At 26.2% G+C, this 13,250-nt stretch overlaps 1 pseudogene; it reads right to left on the bottom strand.

Annotated features, from left to right (window-relative positions):
* Positions 1-3,039: 3,039 nt before the first annotated feature.
* LOC145847792 (A disintegrin and metalloproteinase with thrombospondin motifs 18-like) lies at positions 3,040-12,790 on the bottom strand (annotated as a pseudogene).
* Positions 12,791-13,250: the final 460 nt, after the last annotated feature.

Genomic DNA, 13,250 nt, shown 5'->3' with positions numbered 1-13,250 from the left:
GTTTTCTTCAAAATTTGTAATACTAATAAATTGTGCATACAAAACATGAGTTACAACCTCAAGCAGCATTTAATTTTTACATCAAAGTATAAAATTGAGCATCAAATATAATAATCTGTTTTGTGTTTAAATAAATTTATCATATATTTAAGTGTAATGACGTTTTTACTAATAAATAGAAAAATATGATCGATTATATTTAAAAACTAGTAGCAGTTGGTTATGTTACTTTTTAATTATTTTTTTGCTGATTTCAGTTTTTTGATTTCAAAACTATTTAATATATCAAAGCTAATAAAAACAAATTAATATCAATAAAGGTTTAAGTTAATTTTATTTTTATTAGCTTTGATATATTAAAAAGTAAAAAAGATTCTTGTGTTAAGTAGAGAAACTTTAAAACTTGAAAATATTTTTTTCTGTATTTTTAACAAAACACATAATTTTTTTTTTTCTCATCAAATATTGATCTGTCTATGCAATATTAATCATAAATTTATTAGCATTATTAAATACTATAGTACGTAGATATGTTTTTACAAAACATGTTTGATTTAATGAGTACCTTGAAGGTTTATAGCTCAAAAATTAAGCATTTATACTTTTTTGTGTTCAATTATAACAAAGTCAGAAAAGTTTGTAAACTAAAAGTTACTTTTTCTGTAAAAGTAATAATATATAAGCTAAAAATGATAAACTTCTAAAACAGTGTACATATACTAAACTAATCTTTAATAAATCTTTTACATATGCTAAATTACTTAAAAATACTATATATGTTATGTGGTAGATAATTTAACTTAATAGTCGCGTGGAAATATTTTTCGTATTTAGTTGCCACGGATGTTAAGACTTTTAAAGCCTGAAAGATCAAAATAAAAACAGTTTTACTATTATATTGAAAATCAGTATTTTTTTTTATATGTTTAGAACAATTTATGTTAAAAACAAACTACAAATTTCTAGACTAAAATTTATTTTATGTGTAAAATTAACACTATGAATATCAAAAATTTAATTTCTGTCAATCTTTTACATTTTCTAAATTGCTCTAAATCAATATAAACGCAGCTTGGTAGATAATTTAGCTTGTTAGTTATGTGGCAATACTTTTCGTATTACGATGCTACGACTTTTAATATTTATGAAGCTTGTAGAAGGAAAAAAAAAGTTTAAACTATCGAATGACAAATAAATTTTGTGTTTTTTAAAGTTTTATCTATTATTGTCAAGATAACTTAGACTTAAGATTTTATTTAAAGTTAGCATCAATTAAACAACCATCAATTTTTAAAAATATGTTGTAAGTCGTTATCTAATTATATATATGCTCATTGTACGTATAATATTTTTAGTTAAACAGCGGGTTTTTAAATATGCGAGATATATTTATAATTTATCTTGAACAACTTTAGTACGGAGTAGTATATTAAAATTTAAACTTACAATTTTGTATTTTATAAATATATATAATACTATTTCTTTTAATGAATCACTAAAACCGAGCTTTTACTAAAAATTTACATTTGATAAACAACTATAGAGTTTAAAAAATCTCAAAAAATTTTTGAGAACTTTTCTTGGTTAAAGAACAAAAAAATATCTTTTTTTTTTTGTCAACAGATTAACTTTTCAAAACTTCTCTTTTAGTTTGTTTTTTGTCATTTTAATTGCTAAGTTATAAACAAAATTAAATTAAATAAAAACATGCATTTTTGTATTTTAATCTTTGCAGTTTGCAATCAATGCTCATCGAAAAAAAAAAAACAAAACTAAATTTGAAATATCTGTAAATGGAAAGATAGCGCTATAAAAATATATTAGCTTAACTTTCGTCGCTAATTTTAGTTTATAAAGAAAATTCTTTTAACTTAATATAACTACGTCACGAATTTTTTCAATAAAAATATACTTTTAATAAGTTGCAACTGATTTAAAAAACAATAAATTTCCTCCTGGCGATATGAATAATAAATTTATAAGCATTAAAAGTTTTTATAAGTTTATTTGATAAGAAACAGTACAACGGTAAAACTAATCGAAATAACACAACAATATTAAAGAAATCGCGTTCTTGTAAAACTCATAAGTTTGTAATTATTGTAGTGTAATTTAAAAAAAAATACCGTAGAAAAAATATGTTTAGTTTGAGGTTTCAGTGTTAAATTAGTATAAAATGTTGCAAATAAAAAGATGATGATTAGAATACTTATTCAAACGCTACAAAGAAATAACCAAATGAAATATATTGTTAAATCAATTATTTTTGAGTTAGAAGTTTTGCACTTGATGAAACTTAGAAAATATTTCTTTCTAAGCTTAATTCTGTATTTAATTTGAGGTTTAAAATATATACTTCTGTATAAAGGTATCAAAAAAAGCACTGTAAGCAATAAATACGAAAGCAAAGAAAAAATGTCCTTTAAAATATTGGACTAAACAATAAAAGTTTGGAATGTGTAAAAGTTATGATCAGTTAAAAAAATATAAAGTTTTAGTTGAAATTAAATCAAGAAATAAAACTTTTATTACCTCAATTAGTGTATATTTATTTTAATAAAAGTGTTGTAAATTTAAGTTATCAATATTTATGAATTAAAGGTATATCTGTAAAATTTAATTAGCTGTACGAAACTATTTATTTTGATACAAATGGGTGTTAAGTTTATAAATTGTCTTTATATTTGAAGTCTTAAAACAAAACAAAATAAATTACCTATACTTATATTTAGTTCTTTTATTCTTGTATTTTGTAGCTTTCTAAAACGAAAATGTTTAAAAGTAATGAAAAAATGTTATAAAACTTATAATTGGGCAGTGATTAAGCTGTTTTTTTAAATTTAAAAACTGGTGAAATTTTAATCGACTGACATTTTTTTTACTCGTTTTATATACATAAATATATAAACTAAGGAATTTACAATAAACATATAAAATGCTAATGACTTTAATTTGGCTTGCTTCAAACAACTTCTCTATTTCTTCTATAATTCATTTTTCAACAACTTTTTTATTTTCTACATCGATTCATGGATACTACTACCGGTAGCTGATTGATTTAGTTTGAGCTTTTTGACAAGTTTCGCAGCAGTTTTTACCGAAATAACTGTGTGAACACTGGTTGTTTTTTGGTACAAGGTAACACCATTTGAAATTGTCCACACACTTGTCTGAATAAAATAAACAAGTTTAGAAAACAGTAAATTTACTTCTAAAATTCAGATATGAACTAGATATTTTTTTAAGATTTAGTTGATAGTATTTAAGTATATTTTACTTATACGAGCAAAATCAACTAAATAACTAAGTTTTTTTTTTTTTTTTTGGGCTGATCATAAATTTAACGACACATAAAAGAAAAGAAAGCTTCAATTGTTGCGTCATAACCACGACATAACCTCTTTCGAGATTTGGTTAAACAATTTCATCACGCTAAGTTCTAGTTGTAACGAGCTTAATGCTCGAATCAAAAATATCAAAATCCCACTTTTGTTATCGGCAGGACATTTGTTGGTGTTGCAGGTTTTCGAATATCCGGTTTTTGCCCGGGCCGGCATTTAACCGAGGGTCGACCGAATAACAGACATCTGACAATTCGCATTTGGTATCCGCCACCACAACTTACTAAACACTGAAAAAAAATATTTCAGTTAGCAAGAACAATTTCTAACATTTTAACAAATGTTTGGTAATGAATATTTTTTTCAGATAATATTCTAATTTAGTAGTTTCTATTTGTTTTATATTCAAAATTATAGTAAAAAAAGGTAAAGAATAGTGAGTTTTAAGTGTTTTATAAGAAGTAAACTAAATTACAAGTGGATTTTAATAAGATAAAAAACTTTTTATTAGTAGTTATTCTGCTGAATATAAGCAAATAGTACTTTATTATTCTAACCTGTTGCCAATTGCCAGTGATCCAGCTTGCTCCAAGTGAGACCTATTTTTAGAGCTGATTCTCTCTCATTCACCTCAATCCGTCTCAATCTTTCACTCGTCGTCCTGACAGTGGTGGTTGTTGGAGTGGTTGTCATGGCAACGGTTGTCAGGCAACTTCGTACCAAACAAATGGCTGTCCTGTCGGCTTTCCAGTCGGTAGGCTTTTTGATTCGCTTGCATCGTTTGGAGCGGACGTGATAGATCTTGCCGCTTCTCGACTTGTAAGTACATTTCAGTTGCCTTCTTTTAATGCCCTCATCGCAAGATTTCGAACACTTGAAAATTTTAAGTATTGTAAAAAATTAGCTGTCAGTGTAACTGAACGATTTTAAATACAAGAGGAAAAAACTGTCATTCAATAACATTTTGCGCCCCTTTTAACAATATTTGCAGTAAAAATTTACTGCAAGCCTAAAACATAAGTAGCGATGTTTGATTTTTGCAGTTGCCAAATGTAAACACGAAACAAAAGGATTTTTTTAAGAGCTTGGGATTACGTAATGTTTATATAAGTAAACAGTCTTTTTACAAGTTGTTGTAAAACTTTTTGCTCTCTATTACTTTGATAGAAACTTTTTATTGAAATTTAAACTAAACAGAACTGTTTTCGTAACAACCGAAAGTAAATTTTCGATTAAGTTTTCTATGTATAAGAAATAAATTAGATATTAAACTTTTTAGTTTGTAAAAGGCTGCATACTAAAACAATTTTACTTACTTGTCCCCATGATGTCCACTGCCAAGTAAATTTTTTCATTCTGCACTTTCTAATAAGACAATTTTGTCTACTGATTGGTTTAGTGTTTATACATTTAATGCTTCTCAGTGTCTGAAGTTCTGATTGACAGAAAACAGTTCGATGTTGGTATCCTTGCCCACAACGTCGAGAACACTGTTGTAATGTATCAAAACTTAATATAATTAGAAGTATAAACTTTTAAAGAAGTTTTTGTTAATTTATAGATGATAAACATAACAAAAATATCAGTAAGTTAAGTATTTATTTTTTTGAAATGATTTAACAACTTTTTTTTCTTTGTTTGTTTTAAACTTAAAGTGTAATATAAAAATAATTTAACAAAAACAAATTGATAAAGATTAATTATAAAAGTTTCAAATATTTACTGGATACAAATGGAAATAATTTAACTTAGGTTTCTATAAGACTTAACATTTGAATATTAAAAGTATAAAGAACTAGGTGTTAGTGAAGTGATTAATCTTATTTCAGATTTTTATATAATAACTTGTTATAAAAAACATATTTATAGAAAGTTGATTAAAATGGCACAAAACATAATTAAACCTAAAAATATATCGATACCACAGAATGACATGCTGTTAAAAGTTCTTTAAGATAAATCATATCACCCAAGATCTTGGTAAACACTTCTCTTAAAAACAATTAATTATGACTGACATTTTTAAATTTGTACACTTGTAAGTTTTAAAACAAGTTTAGTGTCAAAAGTACAATGACGAAAACAACTTGCTTTTAAATTACAGTAACTCTCGCTTATTTACGCACATTGTGTCCACAGAAAAAGTGCGTAAAGATATGAGAGATCGTAAAGAAACAAGAGGTACCAAATATACCCACTAAAATGGCTGTTTTTTAATATTGCTTCTAGTTAAAAGCAGACTGGGCACTTTCCACTTTTAACAATTTGTTTACTTAATTTATAAATATGAAAACAACAGATAAAACTATACATATATTATAAAAAAAGGATTTGAATTTCTATAAAATAACAATACGAATAGAAATAATTTACTATTTTAATAATAAGTAGAAATTATCTTTATCTGTATTTATATGTGACGTTTATATTCTATTCTACTTAGCAAATTCAATATAAAATTAAGCATTTCTTTACAATTATAAAATAGTGTTTATTAATATATAATGCAAGACTGCTGTATTTTTTCTTTGTGTTTTAAACTCTCATTATTTCATTATACTTTCATTATTAAAAACAGTCATGTTTATCTCAGAATTTTGATTTAATCTCTTATTGTTTACAAAATTTCTGATATACTGAGGTATAACTTAATGTTTATCAATTAATGAGAGGTGTGTTAGCATTCAAAAACATATTTTAATTTAAAAATTTAACATTAAACTGATTTGTGCAATATTAAAAAAAAATTAAAATTTTTATTTTCTGAATTTTATAGAATTCTGAAATGCGTAACTAAACGAGAGTGCGTAACGTCACGAGTGCGTAAAGATCCGAGAGGTTACTGTATGTATAAAAAATTACCAGGTGAATTTGTAAATTGTGAGTTTTGTTAAGAAAATAACGATATAAAATAATTTTTATCTACTAAATCAGAAATTTAAACCTTTATTTAATGAAAACTTATAGTTCTTATAAAGTTTAAATAAAACATATAATAAAATACATTTAATTTTTAAAGTTTATTTTAATACTTTCGTAGTAAGGCTCATCAGAATTATATCTTACTGAGTTTGAATGAATAGAAGTTGAAATAAAATCATACTGTAGTTTAAAGTTAAAATGACGTTTCTTGTTATGTAAATTATATATAAAAGTGTAGTTTTAATGTTAGTTTTTATCGTTAGTTTATGTTAGATTGCTTTAATCTAATTAGCTTTATTATTATACCAAAGTATACACATTAAGCATTTGGTTAATTTTTAACATTCGATTATTACGTCATTTTATATTTTAAAACTTTAAACTACAGTATGATTTTATTTCAATTTCTATTCATTCAAACTCAGTAAGATATAATGTCTGATGAGCCTTAATACGTAAGTACTAAAATAAACCTTTAAAATGAAATGTATTTTGTTATATGTTTGAAATAAATGATGCACCGTAAAAAAAAACTGTTCAAAAGTTTAAATAATATAAACTTTTATACAATGGGTAATATTTTTGCTTGAATAATTTTAAATGCAGTTTAAGTATGTTACATTTGTATAAGTACACAGCACATGTAGCTACTACGAAACTTAATTTAATATAATAAAATTTACAAACATTTAGACCATGGGCCGGTGTGCCATTGGGGAGGACCAAATTACGTCCAGAGTTGCATTAGTGCGTCGTTGCAGGTTTTGATGACGTCACGCATTCGTAATTTGGAAACAAAAGGTCCCTGGATGCAGTTAATGACATGCATTTGACCTGCCTCGATTTTATGCCGCCTCCGCAACTTCTGCTGCATGCACCCCAATCATCCGACACCCATCTGGTAAATAAAGTTATAGTTATATTTAGAAAAGTTTTTATCTGGATGCATTAAAATAATTTTTTCGTTCCAAAACCCTTTTTTAATGACAACCTTGATTTTTTTTTTATTTTATTTAATTAGGAAACTATAAAAAAGATAACACCTTTGTAGTTACTCGTAAATGTATTATGATTTAGTTTTTTGTTGATTGAAAACATATTTTACAGAGTAAACTAAATATATTTCAATTTAAGAGATAAAAAGAAAAATATCTTTAAACCAAGAGACACTTTTTAGTGCTAGTGTTTTTAATATTTATCAATAGCCTAAAATTTACATCCTAATTAAACTAATTTCAAACCTTGCTGGAAATTTTTCAATGTTACAACGCCTTGTAATAACAATTGGTTTATCTGATGATTTGCAGTAATAGTCAGATACTGTTTGTTCTTTTTGTGTGACTCCTTTTAATATTTGTCTCCTAATACAACTTACTTGTAGAGTATGTGATCCTGTAGTAAATTTTTTTTTAGTATAAATTTTTATTGATATATTTAAAAAAGTTTAAAACTAATACACAAAGTTTAAGCTCCGAGTATTAGTTTTTTACTGGCTAATCATTTCTCAAAACCTGTTATGTTTGAAAATTCAATTACCAACTGCAAACAAAGGCAGTTCAAGTACAATCGTACCGGAAAAAAGAATCAATAAAAACAAATATAATAATAGCAAACATTTTGTAGCTAAACTTAATTGGCTGACAAGCGTTTGGTATAGTGACGTAATGATTCTATTATAGTAATAATGCAGGTGCGTAGTATATAAAGGCTCTATAAATATTATAATACGCTGTTTGCTATGTTTGTTAGCAAGTCTTTTTCATTGAACATATAGTTTCATATCTCTCAAGTTAGTTAACAACTATCTAAAAGTTCATTACGATGATAGACATAAAAACAAACTTTAAATTTTTATCTAATCTACTTTGTAATGGTTAGTAAACACACTACAAAAAATGGTATAATTAACTTTCACGCTAGTTAGTGTCGCTTGCTTAAAGAATCATCTTGTAAACTAGTTAAACAATGGAACTAAATTTCGGTTTTGCATATTAACTGCCCACTTTCCATTGAGGTAATATCTGGAAAATAAATTATAAACATATAACAATTTCTCTTAAAACATTTTTTTTCTATTAACTAATGTTTTCAAATTCATTTTAAAAATTAAAATCCAACTGTTTTATTAAATAAAATCGATCATTGATAATATTTACAAAACATTTTTTAATCTATTAATAAAAACATTAGGTAGAAGTTAAACAGCATCTAACTTAGTATTTCTTGTGTATGTATTTTCACTGCAATATAGCTGTGAGTGCAGCATTTATTTTCTTTTATTTTAATTTTTCGCGCACCGGCTGGAATGTGAACAACTTCTGTATTACCCTGCATTCATTGTTAAATGTGAGAAAGTTATTAGGAAAAGCAAATTTACTACAAATTCCAAAATTTTCGAAAGCCGGCTGATGTTACATAACCTTTGTTATTAACTTAGTTCTGAATTAACTTTAGCCTATAACTTTTTGCCGATATTTAAACTATTACTGATCTTAACTCAGGAAAACAAGAAATAAAAAAGCAGATCTATTGTTTCATTTTTAGATTGTAATTAAATATTTTCTTATGCAAATATTAAAAAATACTTAAATGTTTCTATTTCATGAGTAAACTTTTTGGCTTAAGGATATATTTTTTATGCTATACTTCAAATTTGATCGTACCAATTTTTAAACGAAATTTTGTCCGAAAAATACATTTATATTTCTTTAAAAATTTTCAAACAAACCGCTATTGACGACTTTTCTATCGTAGACACCACTTATTATTTGGCATGTAGAATTGTCACCATTACAAAATACCACATGCATCTATGGTCGCGTTTAAATTTACTATATTGTCACAACCTATTCTCTGTAACAAAAGCAAATACAATTTCTTAATCAATAGGAATACAATTAAACAAACAGTATATAGCAATTATCTTTTGTATTTCAACTTAAACAAGTAAGTTCATTAAACCAATCAACCCTAATCCAGTAAAAGTATAAAAATTTGTTTTTACCACACAATTAATTTCAATTAGGCATATATTTTCGAAACTAAGAATTTTTATTTTGTAACAAATTCGGTGTAAATCTTAAATATTTTAGCATACCAATTTTTTTTTAATAATTATTAGATATGCAACTTTTATAATAATTTTGCTACTTTCGACATTCGATTAGTTATTGAAAGATATGAAAACCAACAAAATTGATTAAATAAACTTATTTTTAATCTTAAAAACACTAACAGAAAGGTTGAAAAGTACGGTTAAAAATATATTCAATTACACTCTATGTTCATGCTTTGAATAACTTAAATAAACTAAAATAAATTATATTCTAGAAAACTACTTAAACTGACCATGCATTTGCCCTGAATACATAACATATTTTTGTCTTCAGTACAAGGTGTTTCATCTATAACTTGATCAGCTAACATATCGAAAAATCCGAATCCTTCAGCTTTACATAACAATTCACATTGTCCTCGACCTAAATATAAAATTCGTATCTGTTTTAGTTTTAACTATTTAAAAAGCTGCTGAGATAAATTTTTAAGCTAAAGTATAACAACTTTTACAACTGAGTTAACTCAAAAGTAATAATTTGTGTTTCAGAAAATTCGGAAGTTAAGGCTATCATAAACTTTAAGTAAATGTTTTTATTATTTTCATTATATAAATACTATTAAATTATTTTAACTAACCAAAAGCAGCGAATTTAGTGAAAGGTACCCATTTGTAATAAGATCTTCTGTAAGGTTTTGAATCAAACTTTGAACACTGTTGCTCTCTGAATGTCTTTGGTGAAGGTTCACAATCCTGAATTTTGATAGACTATTGAACTAATAATTTAAATAACTCCTGATAATATCCTAGGTTTCAAAGGAGTTAATATCAAAATGCTGTAAATAAAAACTCAGCAATTAGAAACAAAATTTACCTCTGGATTGCAAATTTCGTACTGTTTGTCTTCGCCATTACAGGGAATTCCCCCAAACCGAGGCTTGGGGCTGTCACAATCTGGTTAACAGAAGTTATCATTTATGGTTCTATAGCAAATTTTACTACAAGTTATATTTATGTGTGGACATAAATATAAAGATGTACAATTAAAACTTGGCATACAGTACTCTATTCTTTATAGGTAAAATAGAACTGGAACACTGCCGAATTCTCCATCGGACACCGCGGCCACAAGTCCTCGAGCAAGATGACCAATTATCAAATTTGCTCCACCTTCGGTTTATTCTTCTTGGGACTTCCCCTAATGTGACACATTCGCCTCGTCTGCACCACTGTTATTAAAAGGTTTTGTTGATAAAGAAAAATTTATTTCATTATTAAAAGTTACTGTTTAAATTATAATATCTTTTACTTTGCTAGTTCTTTTACTTGAATTACAAACAGTTATTGAATAATAAAAAAAAACAATATATATAATAGTTTAGATGGTTTCTATAAATAGCATGTTATATCTAAATTTCAAAATAGCATGCATTAAAGTAATTTTATACATATATATTTTGTATCTATATATACATAAACTACTAACAAGATTGTGTCCACATTTAGTACCTTCTGCAGCTGGCATATATTTTGTTTCACAAATTTCTCCCCTCCCACACCATAAAGTTTTACATATTCCTTCCTAAGTAGAATTATTATGCTATAAGTTTAAATAGGTAAAATGTATATATATATATATATATATATATATATATGGTAAAATGTATAGTATGGTTTGCAGAAAATATGAACATTAGAAATAATGTTATTTTAAAGTATATCCGTTTGTTAAAGTTTGTTAAACAATTATGTTAAGAATAGTTTAGATTATGTTTTTAATAAACAGCAAATAAAGTCTTATGTTAACTTTGAAATGCTGCTTAACTAACTCTTAGCAAAAATAAACAAAATAATTCGATCGAACGAAAAGTAAATTAAAATATTAAATATCAACTGAGTTTAATAAGCTGTGCAAACATAAAGTTCGTATCTAAAAAGACTTACCGCTTTATTGTTTGTTTTTCTATAGTTGGCAGGTTATAAGCAGTTAACTTTTCTCTCTTTTATCAATTAAGAACATGCTTTGCTGGTAATTAAGTTTTGTTTTAATATGAAACCGCTGATAAAACTGGCTTAATAGTTGTTTTAATCAGTTTTTTTAGGTCATTAAATGTTAAGCTCTGTTTTAATCCAGGTTGTATTTTTTATTTTAAACATGTTCAGCTGCAGTACAATAGTTTAACTATTTTACAGTAAAAGCAATTAGCGATTGAAAATTAATCAGCTGCAATTAGTTTACTATTTTTACGATCTACAACGGCTTTAATTACTGTGTTACAATATCTTTAAAGCCAGCTAATTACATACGGTGGCATAAAAACAACAACATTTTATATTTTAAAGAGTTGCAAAACAAGTAAATTTGTATTTTATTAGGCTAGCGCGTGCAAAAACTTTAAAAATTTTAACTTTAATACTTTTATATTGAATTAATTTTTTTTTATTAGCTACCTTCGTAGCTCATTAAAATAATGAACTTTTTGAGTATGTATGTATTAAGTTTTGTTCTAAAAAGATTTTTTAATAGTATAAAGTGTTTATACTTTTTGCTCGCTTTTATCTGTAAACTAATGTACATTCGTATATAGCTTCTAAAAGAAGCATGTAAAAATGTTGACAAGTTAAATTATTTTTACGTTTGCTTGTCTGTTTTGTAACACCTTTTAAAGGCTTAGTAATTTAAAGGCGAATAATACGTTTTGAAGTATTTCAATTGACTTTTTACGTTAAAATAGCGGAAGCATAGATAAAGATCATAAAGAAATCAAGCTATGCTCAAAATTAACTACTAAGCTTACATGTTTTTTATCATAGTTTAAGTTGACTTGTTTAAAAATAATTTTACTAGAACTAAGAAGTCCATGTTTGTATTTGTGTTTGCAAAATTGTGTTTTGTTACCAAACTGCCATCTACACTGTTCTTCAGCCGAATAAGTTTGTCCCGGTTGCTGTAACGGATAATCGAAATCAGAAGTTATTTCAGATGGACTGTCATTCATACAATAACTGTCTGAACTCCTGAAAAAAGTGTATACTTATAAAACAAATTTAGAAGAAATTTTTACCTTTTAGCAAGTAATGTTATTTCATGTTTGATAGCAATTTTCAAGCTTTTGTCTTATGAAGAATTTGAATTATTTACTTTAGGAAATCTTTTAATGACTCTTTACTGCATTGGGACCAAGTAAATACCCCATTTTGAGATTTAAAGTAGGTGACATGATATTTCCTTCGCTCAAATTACACGTATTGCTTTCACCATCATTTCTCATTCCAAGACTATATGAAATTAAAAAGTTAAGTTGTAATCTTTTAGGTTAATAGAAGTACTACTTTCTGGTATTTAGAACGATATACAATACCTACCTATGGCCACTTTCATGAGCGACAGTAAAAGCAAGTCCAAGACCAATGTCCTCGTTAATTGTACAACTTTCCTTTCTACGACACATGCCTCCTATTTGTGCCAGACCTGATAATGAAAACAGTAAATAGTAAAATAGTTATGACTGAAATATTGGTTAGTAAATGTAGTTTTGTATCTGTCGTATAGGGTACAACCAGGGACGTAGCTAGCTCAAAAAGTTACGAATCTGCAAAAACTAAAATATCTGAAATAACACGTCCTAGCGGAACACAGCAATTTAAACTACCTCTAATATATTAAATTCAATCTTAAAATATGCAGTTATGTTAATACATCAAAAATAGAATGTTGAAGTACGAGTGATAACGGTATACAAGGCAATATATGTTGCTCCACACCCCATATGACTCTTATGTCATGTCACTTGTGTAAACCCAGAAAACATTCATTAAAAATAAGTACAAAAAAATCTTAATATAACTCAATATATTAATATTGTTTCATTCAAACATTTAAACGTATAAAATCAAACATTTAAACGTAGTCAATAGTAACAACAAGTTAT

This window comes from Thalia democratica, unplaced genomic scaffold (assembly GCF_965202585.1).
Source record: "Thalia democratica unplaced genomic scaffold, ktThaDemo2.hap1.1 HAP1_SCAFFOLD_1094, whole genome shotgun sequence".
Classification (NCBI taxonomy): Eukaryota; Metazoa; Chordata; class Thaliacea; order Salpida; family Salpidae; genus Thalia; species Thalia democratica.
The sequence above is the reverse complement of the archived record's forward strand: the minus strand, read 5'-3'. Positions and strand labels throughout refer to the sequence as shown.